Raw genomic sequence first — 17,626 nt, 5'->3', positions numbered from 1 at the left:
GTTGATGTTAGTTCCCGCTTTATGCAAAACCATGATCAGCAGCAGTTCAAGTTTCAACATTTTCCTACACCGTATCTTCTGCTTGCTGCTCACCGTGCCCCTCAACATTATGGGTTGCAGTCTATGGCCCTAAACTCTCTCCATGAGTATAAACTCCACTTTTCTCTTTTTTTCGAGTGTGTTGATTTTTCAATAAATTACATTCTCACTTGGACATTTTGATGTGATCTTAATAAGATCTTTGCACTATTTTATTTTATTAAAGGGTGAAAAGACAACAAAACACAACAGCCTTATCTTTTATCATAACAATTTGGTCAAGTACAAATTGTTGTACATTAGCACCACCCAAAGAGAGCAGGAAGGAGGTTGCCAAAGTTATCATACCAACACAAATCTCAGATGCCTCAAGAGAATGCGGAGAACCCCATAGTGACATTGGCTGATCCACGAATAAAAGTATGGGAAGAATGTATTAGATTTTTCCCTTTTTCTACTTTGGATAACACACTCCAAATTTTGTGTGTGTTCCTATTTAAAAGTTTGTGTATTCTATCATATTGGATACAGGAACACTGTTCCTATTTCATAAGCTGCACTTAGCGATTTAGAACGAAAAATTAAAAGAAATTACCAGTAAAAAAATACCTTAAGTAGAAAGTATTCTTGAAAAAAATACTCTTGGTTACCTTAGCATACCAAGTTATCGCCGTTAGATAATCCTTTTTCAGGAAAGCTTCTTCTCCCTTTTGTTTTGCCTACTCAAGGCCCTGCTCTGCTTTGAGCCTTCTCTGCAAAAAGTTAGATGTTTCATCAGATTAAATTAATGTTTCAAGTATAATAATCCATTATAGCAATCAACAAGAACAACATTTAAGCATGACACCCGTCACCAAAACCTTAATAGATATGCTAAGAGTTACATAAATATGGTTCCAAACCTTAATAACAATGTAAAAAAAAATTAGTAACAATGTATATTAGAAATGGAGGAAAAATTGAGTAAAGATGAATACAAATTTCAGACAATTGTAGTCTATACAGGAAGCAAGCAATATGTAAGCTAGCTTGCCTTCCATCGACACAAATATACAACAGTGCATCTTTCACTACAATACTTCACCCCCCAAATAATAAAGGAATTAATAGAAGGTGCTTACACCATTCTGTTTGTGACACCTGAAATAGAATTCTCCAACTCAATTTTTGGAGAAGAAAGAAACTCTGACACAAGAGTTGCTTCCTACTGATGCCAGCAAGGATATGAAACAATGAGTAGGGTTTAAAAGTGTTATGATTACATATATCAATCCAGCGACAGATGGGAGGAGCAACAAAGTCACTTTTAACTTCACACCGGAGATCATTGATCAGATATTTGCTTGAAAACCAGCTCTTCACAAGGCATATCTGAAATTTCTCCCTTACAAGTTCACAAAAGTTTAGTTTTGGGCAAAATATTGTTGAGCAAAGTATCTGTACAGGGAAAGCAATGTTGCTGCTGTTGTGGCTGCAGCTGATGATGATGAGGTGATTACTTCTTTTTTTAAGGGTGATAAAACGTTAGCCAATGATTCTCGGCGTAAGTTCAGGCGAGTTGATCCAACCTTAGACATGGAAGTTGATCAAGGTGATGATTACATGCATCATGATGAAAGTTAAGTAGCTATTGACTTAGAGTGTGATGAATACAATCTCTCACATAATCTTAACAGCCATGCAGCAGTTGTTCTTCAAGGAAGAGCCGAACATGTTGCATTAGGAAACACTTGGACTGTAGCAGCAGAAGCACTTTCTAGGTCCAAACAGGCTGAGTTGGATGAGAGTGCCACTCAAGCAGCAACTATGGAAATGGTCTACCAGATGGTTGCAATTGAAGATCTGCAGGATCCTCATCATAAGCTTCTGTTTTAACCTCTTTCTACTAAGGATCCTCGATAATATTATGATTCTCATCATGCTAACTTTGTTAGAAATCTGGGAGGTGCAGAATTCAGCACAAAACCAATCAGACGTGACTTGAACACTCAGCATACATTCGGTTTTTTGTAAAATCTTATTTCAGATATGAGAGAAAATGGGTTTAGTGATCCCGTTGTTAGGCTTGATGTTAGGCTTTAGGTTCTAATAGACTTGACTCAACGTCACTCAAGTACCAAGTATCACATTGGCAAGAGCCTTTAGGAAAATGTCCTTGACCAACTACCAGAGGGAAATAAAGAGGAAACCCTGCATCACTTGGCATCTACACAAGAATTGCTGAAGCACTTCTGGTCATCCTATCCAATTACGACAAATTATTTCCTACTGCAGTGGAGTGTAAACCCACTTCTCATCCCCTTTCCTCTTTAGGACAGCAAGCTAATGAAATCTGTCCTACCATGAAAAGTTAGGCCCGCAATATGGGCTTATTTCCAATGTTCAACCCATATCCAGCCCATTATAAAGCCCATATCCAGCCCTTATTCAAAGATTGATCTATCTACTTCTAATATTTATCGTTTCCAATATTCTATCTAATAAGGAGTTTGTTTCTAATACAACTTCTAAGTATTCTAATTGTATATGACTTCTAAGACGAAAAAAATTCAGCCCATATCCAACCCTTATTCAAATATTGATCTATATATTTCTAATATTTATCGTTTCCAATATTCTATCTAATAAAGAGTTTGTTTCTAATACAACTTCTACTAACCGTACAAGTCCAAAATAGTCAAATACAGTTAGTATTCTAATTGTATATGACTTCTAAGACAAAAAAAATATATATATATGTATATATAGAGATTCGGATCTCATAAAACATAATTCTTTCCCCACAGAAAAGCACCCGAGCAGTGATAACAAAAGCTTCAAATAAAAAGGTCAAACTCTACTGCATCTTTAGTTTTATTCTCCTAAATTTTGTCTCTTTAACTTTTGATTTAATAATAGCTTAATTCACAATGTTATAATACTATTTCGAAGGCATTAGAGCTCAACCAAAAAACAGACAAGTGTATAGTGAAAGCATGTGTTAGCAGATTGTGGTTCCCTTTTAATCCGTTGAACAGAAAACAAACTTTAGGAATAAACATGCTTCTCATTGATGAAAAGGTAAGAAATAGAAATTTAATTAATAATCACCTTTTTTTACTTAATAATTTAATTTTGAAATCATAGGGAGATCCAATCCATATCAAGGTACAAGACAGTCTAAAAGACAAATTTGAAGAAAAACTAGAAGAGGGAAAAATTTATACTTTTGAGAAATTTGAAGTGGACAAAGAAGACAAGAGTTACCGTCCTGTACGATTTAACTACAAAATTTTGTTTACAAAAGCAACTATAGTAACTCCTACCAACAAAGATGATAAGAGTATTGAAAATTACAAGTTCACTTTTGTTGGATTCGAAAAATTCCTTGCAACAGAAGATGCATCAGCATGTGACTTGAAAGGTATTTAATAAACTTACAATTTTTTGTATATTTTAATAATGTATATTCGAATGATCTAACAATATTTGTAATACAGATATAATTACAATTTTGAAAAAAATTGGTAAAAAAAAACCACAAGGTTACAGAGAAATTACTTTTGGAATTCCATCTAAAGGTAAACATTAATTGAGTAAGCACGCATATTTTTTTTCTTCTATTATTAAATTGTATTTGACAATTTGGGATAATCTACAGGGGATATGAGAAAAGTGTGGTTTTATGGGGACAAATGTCCAACACAATTGCTAATATAAGCAATAAGAAAGAAAATGTTATTGTCATTCTGACATCCCTATTTCTGAAAAAGATTGGAAGTAAGTTTAAGCTTTAACATCATCTTTGTATTAGTTTCCAAAATAATTGCTATCATACTAAACTATTTTCTATTTAATAGTGCAATTCCATCAAGTGTGTGTCTTATCAGCAACAAAGCTTTACATAAATTTGGATTTAAAATATGTTCATGAAATGAGAAAAAGGTAATTTATGATCAGTTTTATTTACAAAATTTTCAATTATTCATATTTTCTATAATGATTCTCTTTTTCAATTGTAAAGATTTGAAGACCCCCAATAAAAAAATTGGAATAGAATAAACAAACAACGAAGAACCAATTTCATTAGAGGAAAAAATGAGCAAGGACAGGATAACAATAGAAGAACTCATAAAATATGGGATGGAACCAACCAATCAGGTTAGCCATTTAGTATTACATTATTTTTCATATATTTTCAATATCATATTATTGATATAGTTAGTTTTGTAATCTATTACCTTTTACAGGGAAAGATCTTCACATGCAGAGGAAAATTTGTAAAGATGTTAGGGACCAACTGGTACTACCAAACTTGCGTTAAATGTACCGTAAAACACGTTGATAGTGGTTCATAACATACATGCACAGATTGTGGATCCAAATATTTAAAACCAAAAAAGAGGTAAGTCTTCCAACAAATGTCTAATAAAAAGGATATTGAGTACAAATATTCTAAATGTTTTAATTTATAGATACCTTTTAAAACTACGCATTGAGGATGAAACCGAAATGACTGCTTTTGTAGCTTTTGGTAACAAAGCAGAAGATATTGTGAAAGTACCAATTGCAAAAGTTCTTGATTTAAAGAAAAAGGCAAGTCAAGCATAAACACGTTTAACTTTATTTCAATATTATATTATTATTAATTGTTTGTTATATAATTTGCAGGGTCAAGATTTCGATGACATTCGAAAAGAACTTGAAAAAAATACTGGTAGTGATTGGATATTTCAAGTCAAACTTAATAAATATAGTATGCATGAAAAGTTTCAATCATTTACCATATCAAATATGGTATCTGAAGATAATAAAGATGTGGAATCAATGACAGAAATGACAATGTATATTCAAATTTTGTTACAATTCCTCTTCCGAATATTTTATTTACTATTTTTGAGAAAATAAATAACCAATATATTGTTATGTTAAAATGCAGCACCAGATTTACAAAGAAATTATTGAAGAAATTCGACCGTCAAAGAAAGCTAAAAAAATGAAGAGTAAAAGTGATGAAGACAGTAGAGTATCAAGTAATTGAAGAATCTTTTGGAGAGGAATAAATAGTTCTCAGTAGTTGAATAATTGTTTTTCTTTTATTAGGATTTTATCTTAATCATCAAGATATTATAATACATTCATCACTTTTTTGATAATTGTTACAACCCAATTACCGCGAATCTCGCGAATCTTTAAGTTTACTCAAATTCACTCTATATTTTGGATCTGCTGCACCAATTCGGTTGTCTACGTACCCATCTTGGGATCAAGCCGTCGTAGTTCACCTGTCTCTCCTCACCCCTCTATGCCTCCATTGATATCCCCCCCTCCCTTTCTTCCTCCTCCCTTTCTTTTATATCCCTCTCTTAGGTTTACTCATGGGGCATAGTATGGTCTTGGGCCTATTCTCTGGGCCCAATATATATTATGGTATGGGCCTTATCTCTTGGCCTAGTACTTATGTGATGCATCCCTGAATATGGCTACTACATTTGCCCCCTCTCGGGTTCGGCGACGATGACAACGGCGGACCCGAGAAGTCCTCAAACTTCTTTGTCTCTCTCTTTGAACTCTAGATATCCACAGTATCCTGTGACTGTACGTAGTCTTCTCCTCCTCAGGACATTTCATATCCATGTACTCTGCTACTAGACCGTATGTATGTGAAGTACTCAATCCATCAGTTCTTGTTCATATACCCCATTAACGTATCCATGAAGGATCTCATCCCCTTCTCTCTCTCCCTTCAACTTGATACAATGCCCATGATGTGTCTCTACCCAGCCAGCACCTCTCACATAGTACTCACTACCATGTCGTGAGCGCCTCCCCGACCCTGCTGCTCTCTTTTCCGGAACTCGCCTGTCTAGCCATTATATCACCTCAGCCACCATCTCTCCTTCAAAGAACTCACCACTATGTCCCCGAGTGTGTCACAAACCAACCCATAAGCCTCTCCTTCACGGAACTTCACTACTATGTCCTCATGGAGTGTCTCACCTCAAACCCAACATCTCTTTTTCGAAAACTTGCCACTATGTCCGCGAAGTGTCGAAATTACTATCATAATCTCTCCTTCACATAACTCACTTCTATATCAGCAGAGTGTCTCACCCCTTTCATTTCCCTTTCGTGGGACTCAACCGTCTCATCCCTTTCACTCTCTCTCTTCAATTCAATACAATGCCTAACGATGTGTCTCAACCTGACCCAAACACCTCTCACATATAACTCACTACCATATCGGCAGTATGCCTCCCCGACCACCGCTCTCCTACCGGAACTCATCGGCCTCTATCTGCGGGATTATATCACCTCGGCCCACCATCTCTCCTTCCCGGAGAACTCACCACTATGTCGCGGAGGTCTCGCCCGTCCCTGTTTTTCTCCTTTCGGAACTCACTACAATGTCCGGAATTGTCTCTCCCTGACCATAAGCTCTCCTTCATAGAAATCACTATCATGTCCACGGAGTGTCTCACCCTTTCATTTCCCTTTCGTAGGACTCAACATTGTATCCGCCAAGGGTCTCATCCCCCTTGCACTTACTCATAGAATTCGATATCCCGTCCAAAAAGGGACTCCTCCCCTCCATTTTTCTTTTGTAGAACTCAATAGTATTGTTCTTCCGGAACTCAACTCATGGAGGGCTCATCCCCCCCACCGCCTCTACGAAGTGGAGCCCATTGAGGGGGCCACTCTGTTGCCCCCTAGTCCCGATTAGGATCTCATGTGGCGGAGGGCTCATCCCCCCACCACTATCTCTACCTCGGGTGGAGAGTCGATGAGGGGCATTTTCGCCTTGCCCCGGGTTTGATTTCGGATCTCATGTCCGCGGAGGGCTCATCCCATTTCTCTGCCTCGCCAGAGTGGAGTCGATGAGGGGCAACTTCGGCCTACCCCGGGTTTGACTTCGGATCTCATGTATGCGTAGTGGGCTTATCCCATTTGTCTGCCGCGCCGAGTGGAGTCTAATGAGGGGCAACTTCGCCTTGCCCCGGGTTTGACTTCGGATCTCATGTCATGCGGAGGGCTCATCCCTCTCGCCGGCCCAGTGGAGTCTGATGAGGGGCAACTCAACTTGCCCCCATGTTTGATTCAGATCTCATGTCTGCATATCCTATCCCACTTTAGGCTTCGGACACAAAGGTTCGGGGACGACTCTGCGCCCCCACCCACATGTATTTGTTTGGACATGAGGGTCTGCGGAGGGCTCATCCCCTCCGCACTCATTCGGATAGCCCCACGACATATCCACGAAGGGTCTTCTCGAACCCCTCCGCTCTCTTTTGGAAAGTGTTACAACATATCCAATCGCATTTGTTGTAGTTTTGTTGTGGTACCACATGTCTTTCTCTTTTTCTGTACCCTGAAACTTTCATGTTTGAGTGTTGTACAAATAACATGTGAGTTATAATGCAGAACATTATTCAGCATAAATATTTATATAATGGCGGTTATATGCTCCAAACTGTGTACAATCCGTCTTATCCTGAGGAGTGCAACCACGTTTCTCATTCATGATCCGTGATCTCCTAGAGCGAATAGATTCATGGAATACCACGAGGTCTGGAGACAATCCCATTATGTCCCCACATACATCTCTGCCAAGGATGGGGACAAGGCTTGCTTGCCCCCAGTGTAACTATGGCTGACGGCCGAGTCACTACTCGTCCATCTATTATGTACATGACGGTAAAAGAAACGAGTTACCTGCCGCGGTGTATGCCTCTCTACATTTTTTGTAATCATCTTACCATCCGTATTCAGATGCTCCAAGCCGTTGATCTCAGCCCCTATCTATTGATCTGATTGTTCCTCTGTCTCCAACTTTCTCGCCATCGATGCTATTACGTTGAATACTCTACACAAACTAAAATCACCAATAACATTTTCAAGTTCTGTAGTCGAGAGTCTTTCGCCCTGCAAAATAGCCTGGAACTTTGCAAACTCACTCTTAACAGCTGAATTATCACTGAACCCCAGAATATCGACCTCACTGAACCAAACCCGAGAACTCCAACAGAAGTAAACCACATGATTTCTCGGACTAGTGAACCCAACACCGTCAATCAAGCCTCAATCTTGATTCCCCACCACCATCTTCTTTAATGACTAGAGCTGCCCTCTCCTCTTCTCCGACCATTAAGTGGTCCAGATGTGAGACCCGATTATTCCCTTGCTATTGACAACTTTTTTCCACCCACACCAACCACCAGTTATGATCTTCTTGAGCTCATCATTACCAGCATAATGAGGATCCAATATAAGAAAGGCGCAGTCACCACTTGCTTCACTGTAGTCAACTCCCAATAGAGTATAGGCAAGAACACCACCACCAATCATCACTGAGGTTCCTTGCATTTCAAAATGTAAAGCCAACTCTCGACCTTTTTCGGGAAGCTTTGCTCCGGATCTGACATTCGTGATTTTGCAGCTGACCCCAAGAAGCATGTCCAATACAAAGCTTAATTCAATGGCTCCAATCCAATCACGTGACCCAATAAAAGAAGGATCCTTATCACCCATCTCGACCAGTGTTTCCTGAATTTTCCTCTGTTTAAAACTTTTTTCCTCGCCAGAGAAGGTTTGGATAAACATACAGCCGCGTCCATCACGTTTACAAGACCATCGCGTGGTCGTGTAGTGTCCCCACAGACGGCGCCATTTGTTACAACCCAATTACCGCGAATCTTGCGAATCTCTAACTTTACTCAAATTCACTCCATATTTTGGATCGGCTACACCAATTCGGTTACCTACGTACCCATCTCGGGATCAAGCCGCCGTAGTTCACCTCTCTCTCCTCACCCCTCTATGCCTCCATTGATAACCCCCCCCCCCCCCCCACCTCCCTTTCTTCCTCCTCCCTTTCTTTTTATATCCCTCTCTTAGGTTTACTCATGGGGCATAGTATGGTCCTAGGCCTATTCTCTAGGCCCAATACATACTATAGTCTGGGACTTATCTCTTAGCCCAGTAGTTATGTGATGCCTCCCTGAATATGGCTACTATAATAATAATGTTAGAGTCTAGATCATTATATAGGATGAAGATAATGCAGCTCAGACTCAGACCCTATTATGAGAAGTAGCATACATCTTTGACAATAAAGATGTGTTATCTATCACACATAAACATTGGAAAATTATGATATAAACATGATCTAAATATTCAATATCAAATAATTCAAGAAATAACCCAAACAATGCTCAAACAATATTTGCTTGAACTTAATTACTACACGGAAGCACAAAAAACATTCTCAAATATAAAGCAAACTTTCATGCGTTGATAGTGCTTAGCCTCGAATATTGATTTGTTTCTAATAAACTAAAATATCAAAGTTCTAATATACGAAGATAAAGTCAGAAACCAAATGAAAGTCAATATTCCTTCTTCCTAACACCGGTAATGCCTTCAAACAATCCAATAGCCTAGAGCAGCAAACCCTTCTGAAGCCCTAATTCATCGCAATAGCAAACCATTCCCTCACAGTTGAGTTAAAAACGGCCTACTCTGTAAGAACAACTTAACTCGGATTACCCCTTTTTGCCTCAAGATTAAGCATCACAGACTGCAAGCCAGGTGGAAAAGGATCACTTGCAGAATCAAGAAGTGGAAAGCAAGACGATTGTCACATGCAGGGAGGATTCAGTTGATACGCTCTGTATTGACTACTTTCCAAGTGTATTGGTCTAGAACTTTCATCTTACCTAGCATCGTGTTGGACAAAATTACAAAGATTTGTAATAAGTTCTTATGGAGTGGGCCAGAGATGAAAAAGAAAATGCATCATGCAAGCAAGAAGTCTACATCTCTTACGAAGAAGGAAAGGGGTCTGACCATTTTAGATTTGAAGATTTGGAACAAAGCTGCCTATTGTGGCCCGATGTTCAAGATTGTTTCCAAAAATGAGTGCTTATGGTCGAAATAGATTTGGGTGCAACTTATAAAAACAAGTTTATTTGGACTATGAAGACACCAAAGGACTGCTCATGGGCATGGCGAAATATTTTAAACATTAGAGAAACTGCACAGAAGCTCATTGTTTACAGTACTACTTTGGAACATAATACTTCCTTATGGCACGAGCCATGGTGTGCACATAGAATATTATATGATGTGATGACCTAGTAGCAAGAAATAATATTCAGCTACCATTGGATGCAAAGGTCACCGGCCTTATTTCTAATGGAGAATGGAACAGCATACTGCAAGGTCTGACTGAAGGAACTCTCAAGGATTATATTTTGAATACCTCTATCAATAACTACATTGATGACGATTCAGTTTACTATGCACCTGAAGCAAGTGGTAATTTCATCTCTAAGTCATTATATAAAGCTTTAAAAATTCCAAAGGATAAGGTTATATGGTTCAACTTGGTATGGAGTTAACAGGTAATCCTAAAAAACCCCTTCACTATTTGGCAACTCTTTTCAGGCAGCCTTCCAACTCAAGATAGGCTTATTGAAAGGAAGGTCTTAAGTGCATCATCATGTTGCTTATGCAATAGTTCTCGGGAGAATTTTAAGCATGTTTTCTTCCAATGCCCTTATAGTTCAGTTATTTGGTCTACTATCAAGTCGGCAATAGGACTACTTCTCAGCTCATTAATTCTAACAGGGAATGGATGATGTTAGTAACAAAAATAATGTTGAAGATGAGATAGTTAAAGTGTTCACATGTGCAACAGTGAGTTACATCGGAAGGGAGAGGAACTTTAGGTGATTTCAAGGAACATCACAACCAAATCAAGTGATTTCTGGAAGGATTCTAAGGGACATAACACTGTACCTACAAGGTCTACTCAAAGTGCTTGATGATACACCACAAGGGGGAGGGGTAATGAGCAAACTGGGCATCTCAGTCCAATTCAAACAAAAGCTACAAAAGTAATGTATCTGGATTAGACTTGATGAAAAGTAGGTTAAATTCAATGCCGATTGGGCCTTATCTGACTCAAGGTCAAGATATGGTGGACCTATTCGAGACCAGGAAGGTGAACTCAGGTTCCAATGGTCTGAAGCATATACTCTTTCAGGATTTACAAGCGATCCTCAAAGGATTATAAGGGTGTCTCATGCTCGATCAAAAGAAAGTGTTAGTGGCCTCTGACTCGCTTATTGACACTCAGATTCTGACAGGTATTGAAAAACCACCATGGTACAAAGCCTAAGACATAGGTTTCAGAATCTCCAATACACACATATGTATAGAGAAACTAATCGGGTAGTAGATTACTTAGCGAGTTTAGCTAAAGAACAAGAATATATGTATTTTATCTTTCCTATTGATGAGCTTCTTAGCTTATATGTAAAGGAGGATAAGGAAGGAAAAGTGTACACCTATTGTCTTTCATCTTACCATAAAAATTAAACCACTAGGTATTAGCAGGTGCATGTATTGATTTTACATTATATTGTCCACGTCATATATCCTAAAGAAAAATTTTGTTGTTTCAATGAGTCGGTTCTCGATATTTCGACCAAGGAACAAACTACAAAGTGATTGGTCTACAGGGGTGCAATTCGCCACACTGGGGCAAACAATAGGACCTAAGAAAGGAAGGTAAAGTTTCAATAGGAGTTCGCATTGATCGATACCAGTAGTGACCATCTCTAGCATCCATAGCAGTAGCTGGATTGCTACAGAGTCAAAGAGCTCCCTCTTACAACCAAGCCTTTCTTCCTAACACCAGTAATGACTTCAAACAATCTCACCGCCTAGAGCGGCAAGCCCTTCTGAAGCCCTTATTCGTCGCAATAGCAAACCATTCCCTCACAACTGAGTCAAAAACTACCTACTCTACAAGAACAACCACGGCATTCGTAGCATCGACCATCTCAACAGATCCTTATCTAACACATTTCCCATTTGTCTATCTCTTGCATTTGAAAGTTGTCATAATCCTCTTATCTTACCAAAGGGATTATGTTCTTATTCGTATTTTAGACTAGCGCCAGTCTTTACCCCAGTTCTTTTACAGCCTTTATTCCGCAAGTTGAATGTTGGAAATCCACCTCACAGGGAAAAAGGCAAAAACATGATTTGTACAATCATTCCCTCCATCAGAGCGAATTCAATAATGATTTTCTTCTAAGGCGAGTTGGCTAGAATCTTTCTTATGGAAATTGCGTATAGAAAGAAAGTATCAATTCTTCTTCCTTTTGAAAGGGAAATAGAACCACCGAGGAGCTAGGAAGGTATAGCCTAAAACAAACAAATAGAACATATCGGATTCATTCTATTTGACTCACTACGGTCGTGATAGGTTGACCATTGTCGTCAACTAGCTAGGAAGACCTCAGTGAGCTTCCCGCCAATGAAAGCTGGAGAATTATGTTCCAACTGAACTAAAAGGACTGAACACAAAAAACACTAATAATTGAATGCTACACACAAAAACTATGTTTATTACTTCTCCTTTCTTGGTTGATTCAATCCAATGAATAAACTACTGCACCCTTTCATAAGCAATCATTCAAGTCATGTCGACCTACTTTACTTAATCATTCTTTAAACCCCCATCTTTTTTATTCAATTGCCTTTTTCACATATTGTATTTTATTATGTTGAAGTACTAATATCAGTTTTATGAAACAATACCTTCTGGGATCCGATGTGTTTCGACTTGCGAGTGCACTTGATTTTTTAATGTTTGTTTATTTTATCAGCTACTCTAACCAATAACCTATCTCTCTAATCATAATAAATTTGTTCATCTTATTCGTGGCTGAAAATTTTCATTAGTTTGAGATGTGTAATTGCAGAGGATACGTTGCCCTTCTCAGTTAGGTCATTAGGTTATAATTTCTTCTAGACTTTGTAAAGTCGAGGTTCCTTTTGTTCAGTAACCCTAAACATTCCCACCGCCTAGAGCAGCAAACCATTCTGAAGCACTTATTCGTCCCACCAGCAGACCATTCCCTCACAGCTTAGTCAAAAACTGCCTACTTTGTAAGAAGAACTAGGGCATTCGTAGCATCGACCGTCCCCACAGATCCTTTTCTAAGACATTTCACATTTGTCCATCTCTAGCCTTTGAAAGCTGTCCTATTCCTCTTATCTTACTCAAATACTTTGCTAAAAATAATGCATTAAATGCTTTGAAAGTTGTCCTAAATTTGTTCATCTTATTCGTGGTTGAAAATTTTCATTAGTTTTAGATGTGTAATTGAAGAGGATACGTTGGCCTCCTCAGTTGGGTCGTTGGCTTATAATTTCTTCTATACTTTGTAAAGTCGAGGTTCCTTATGTTCAGTTATAAACCCTAAACACTATTGTTAATGTCCAAGAAAAAAATTTAAGAAGTCTTATACAATTAAAAGTCTAAAGCTAACTAAGTTCTTAAACAATTAGAAGTCTTATACAATTAAAAGTCTAAAACTAACACAACACTTGACAGTCTTAGAAGTCTTAGAAGTCTTAGAACTCTATTACTACTATAACTATCTCAATACCTACGGATGTTTATCCAGAAAAACAACTATAAATCACAAACAAAAACCATACTCCACTAATCTACAAAGCTTCTCTCCTCTAATTAACAAAGGTATTATTAGAAAAAACAAGTACTATACATATAAATCCAACGATTAATCAAAATATTTGTACAGTTTCTAAATTCTTCTTTTGTATATTGCAGACTATTCTATAATTCCAATCAAGCAATCATATAGGTACAACATATTCCTCTTATTTACAAAATTTATAAAGTAACAGATCATATTAAATTAAAAAAATTAGTTGAAATAATTACCTTATTATGTATCTGTTCTGCTTAAGCTAACTATATTATGCAAAATTATATTTTGTCCAACCTGTAACAAGTTCAACTAAAATAAATCTTGATTTTCACAACGAATACATTAATGTAAATTATCATTAGATAACATCAAAAGCAACTAAAAGTTTGTGTCTTATCGTAAGGGTGTAATCGTAATTAGTTGAGTGCATAAATTAAATTTTTTGTTCCATGAATTAATAAATATTATTGTGTTCTAAATCTAAGAACTTAGTTTGGATTATATTGTTCTATCAGTAGCTACTAAGATTATTTAAAATACTGCAGGTAAACCACATGGATACCATAGATGTGGGCGCAACTAATTGCGGATAGATAAATGCTAGAATGATGATTAGTGAAACATTAACTGATGCATGGAATACAATTGAGCAAAAATAGACTCTGTTACTATAGGAAAAATAAGAATACCATTTCTTATGAAGACTACAAGGGATTGACAGATGAGGTGAGTTGACGTGTGGTATAAGAATTTCAAATAAAGAATTAAGTTAGTCTATAAATTATGATTAAAATTGGCAAGAAATAATGCAGGTCAATACACCACTACGACATTATTCAATGATACTTAAACAAGAAAAAATTGATATATGTGTTAATATATAGCATAGCCAACTGCGCTATATTGACTTCAAAATCATTATATTTGGAACAAGACGACAAAGGTATGTCACAAGTTTTTTAAACAAATTTTTTTTTATAGTTTAATTTTTAGTTTTAATTTTAAATTTTATTTATGTATTAGGAATGGATTTGAAAAGAAACAGAGAAGATCAGTAGCATTGATTATTTTTTCAACTATCTTAACAAGGCATAGAAAAGAGAAACGCTGTCAATCAGAGATAAAGTAGATAAAATATCAACTGAAGACATGAATGAAGATACATATTGAGATTGTCAGAGTTGCAAAAATATACCGATTACGTAAAATAAATTTAGGAGATTTTTTTCACAGACAATGTTCTGCATATTTGGATTTAATATATTTTATTTCTTTTGAAAAAGACAATCTTACATTAACTAACTTGATGTGTATAAATAATGTTCGCATACTTACATGTGAAATATTATTCACAAGACTTTAAATACATTCGAATTTGGAAAAGAATTACTGATAGCAAACATACACAAAAAAACACAGATAGATATGAACATAAAACTATAAACAACTATACAAGCCTTATGCTCATAAAATAGATGTCATATATGCTGTAGTATACATGCTTATCAAAGAAAAACTAACTAACCTATTATCAAACCAAGATGTGGAGCACAATGAGTTATAGGAAATTTAGAGCAGCAAGTTATCTGTCATGTGAAAAACCACGTTTACAACATCAGAATTGCTCCAATAGCTTTTCACCTGGATTCATGAAATAGGACACAAGGAAAGCAATTGACAATCGAATCATATCAAGAATGAGGAAAGCATATGAAGTATCACTCAAGCATATTATTCTATAACTTATCGCTTACCAGCTATCCTACCTCGCATAAATGCACCTATGGTAAAATGCGAACAAATATTATTTTCATGATGAACCCAAGCACATCAGGGGGATCTACCACCCAAGTTTCTTCGAGGCCTTCTGGATTTGGTTCAAAAATATCCATGCCATCTGCAACATGTACCAACAATCGGCATGCAAACCAAGAACTGGTCAGTTGTGTTTCATAAAGAAATCATTTTGGCAACAAAGAATCCTATATGACCTTTAAATACTGTGAGGAAGAGCTTACCATGACATGAGGAGCAATCTTAACACAATAAACAGGAAATCCAATGTAAAATTTTAAGGGTCCTCCTGCTTTCAAAGTTTTAAGGGCACAATCCAAAGAGCCAGTGTAAGGGTACTTTCCAGTCAAAGGGCAGATTGCAAGCTGAAGCGAAGAATCCCGAAACAGCACTTGCTCCTAGAGAAGGAAATCAAACAGGAACAGTTCAGCAAACCAAAGAGAACAAATATGGCTATTCCTTTTCACAGACATCATACTCCAAGAAACTTTTCACAGACATCATACTCCAAGAAACTCTACAAGAGAAATATCTGAAACAGTATGATTATAATGTGTATTGGCCAAGTGACTCAGTGAGAGATTCAATTATCAGGCACTCAGTACTTGAATCACTTTTATCCAGCATAGAAAGAATATGCAAAATATTGATAAGAAATGAGGTCATTAGTTGTGGTAAATAATTTTGTTTTAACTTTTATCTAGGAAAGGCATCTCAAAAATTCAATTTAACTTGCAAATTTATAGTACAAACAATTAATAATGTGCATATCCATGTAATTAAGCAAACAGAGAAAATTAATAAACACTGCCAATGCCTGTAAACGCATACGAAACGAAATGATTATATATCACTAGCTTCACCCAGACCAAATGTATCCTTACAAAACTCAGCACTTTGATCGTAGGAAGCGAGCATGCCCATATTTAATGTCATTGCCCTCACTGCAGTAGGCCCTGTACCTTTTCATAGGGATAGAACCCCTTCATCTGCAACAATACAATATAGAGCATGGAACACATTTTTGTAGTGCCTTCTTTGTTCAAGAGGTAAGGTGGCATCAGCTTGCATTCGAATGAGTGCCAAATTTGTTGGACTGCCAATGCTAGATCCAATTGCTCCAGCTGACAACCCACAAAGAGCTTTCTGATAGAGAGGTAGTGGCTTCCCATCATTGGCCTCAATTGCCATATTAGTCAAGATCCTGACAAAATTTCAAAAGCCCAAAAAGTCAGAACCTATCTTGCCTCCATCAGTAAGTGATGAATTCTTAATATAATTGCATCTCTAATCTTTTATAGGGGTTAAGATCATCCACCAATAAGCGCATACCCATGTGTAAAATAATAACATTGTGATCGATCATAAATGTCAAGAAAGCATTCCTTTAACGAACTTAAGTAGAAAGAGCAGATTGTTATATTAACAGAAGTGTACACTACGGTGGACTCCATTTCATTCATAAGATAAGGGTACAACATCGAAGTGAGTGACTAGGTGTGCAATAAAACTTGGTTCAGAAAAATATTAAATCAACTTATATACCAAAATCTTGCTTGGTATATATATATAGACAACATTGGAGAGCAATCCATGGTGGGTTTTATACTAAGCAGGAGTTCAAAAGGAACTTTTTATTTGTGTTGTTAGAAAACCCTCCTAAGAAATACTGTGGCCTCAGTTACATTTGCCATAATTTTACACTACTTAGACTTACAGGGATGTATATCGTCCTTTTCTTTAATTAGTAAATGCATATGTGAGTAAGCAAGTAACTGATAAAGATGTGTATAGTCATCACCTGAATGATCCGAGCCTTGCAGTTGTGTATGTAGCTTGCCTAAGCAATCCAGCTGACAAAGAAGCTCGATCTGCTGTGTCCGGGTCAACTCAAAGAAGCTAGCGTTTAGAGTGTTGCACCACCACCGAGTACCTATCAAATGCATTGAGATGGCTTATTTAAAGGTTGGGAGAATTTGTAGATTTATACGTAAATTATATAGAAACTTCGCAAGTACGAACAGAACATACAGAGGCAAATGGAGCAGCAGCAGACCTAATAGCCCTTCAATCATGCTCTTAGAGCTCTATCATCTTATCTTTAATTATCCCCTTTCAAACACCTTCAAATCACTACCTTTCAAATATAATCTACATGTACAACAATCCCTTCTGAAGAAGAGAACAACTTTCACCCACAACACTAACGCAATTTAACAAGCTTACAAACAAATTATATAACAAATTATAGTTGAACTTCAAAATTTTAAAGACTTATTACT

General features: G+C 37.0%; 1 pseudogene across 1 annotated transcript in view; it reads right to left on the bottom strand.

The window, feature by feature from the left end:
* Positions 1-17,626, bottom strand: part of LOC147476743 (mitochondrial dicarboxylate/tricarboxylate transporter DTC-like) — a 29,489-nt pseudogene that overhangs the window by 11,633 nt on the left and 230 nt on the right. The window contains exons 3-8 of the transcript XR_015209777.1: positions 17,146-17,215; positions 16,192-16,548; positions 15,569-15,747; positions 15,305-15,447; positions 15,076-15,191; positions 690-791 (exon numbers count right to left, since the gene is read on the bottom strand). The product of XR_015209777.1 is annotated as a mitochondrial dicarboxylate/tricarboxylate transporter DTC-like (transcript). The remainder of the gene's footprint in view (positions 1-689; positions 792-15,075; positions 15,192-15,304; positions 15,448-15,568; positions 15,748-16,191; positions 16,549-17,145; positions 17,216-17,626) is intronic.

This window comes from Coptis chinensis, chromosome 9 (assembly GCF_015680905.1).
Source record: "Coptis chinensis isolate HL-2020 chromosome 9, ASM1568090v1, whole genome shotgun sequence".
In the NCBI taxonomy this organism is placed as follows: domain Eukaryota; kingdom Viridiplantae; phylum Streptophyta; class Magnoliopsida; order Ranunculales; family Ranunculaceae; genus Coptis; species Coptis chinensis.
Note: the sequence above shows the minus strand (reverse complement) of the source record. Positions and strands in the feature narration are given on the sequence as shown.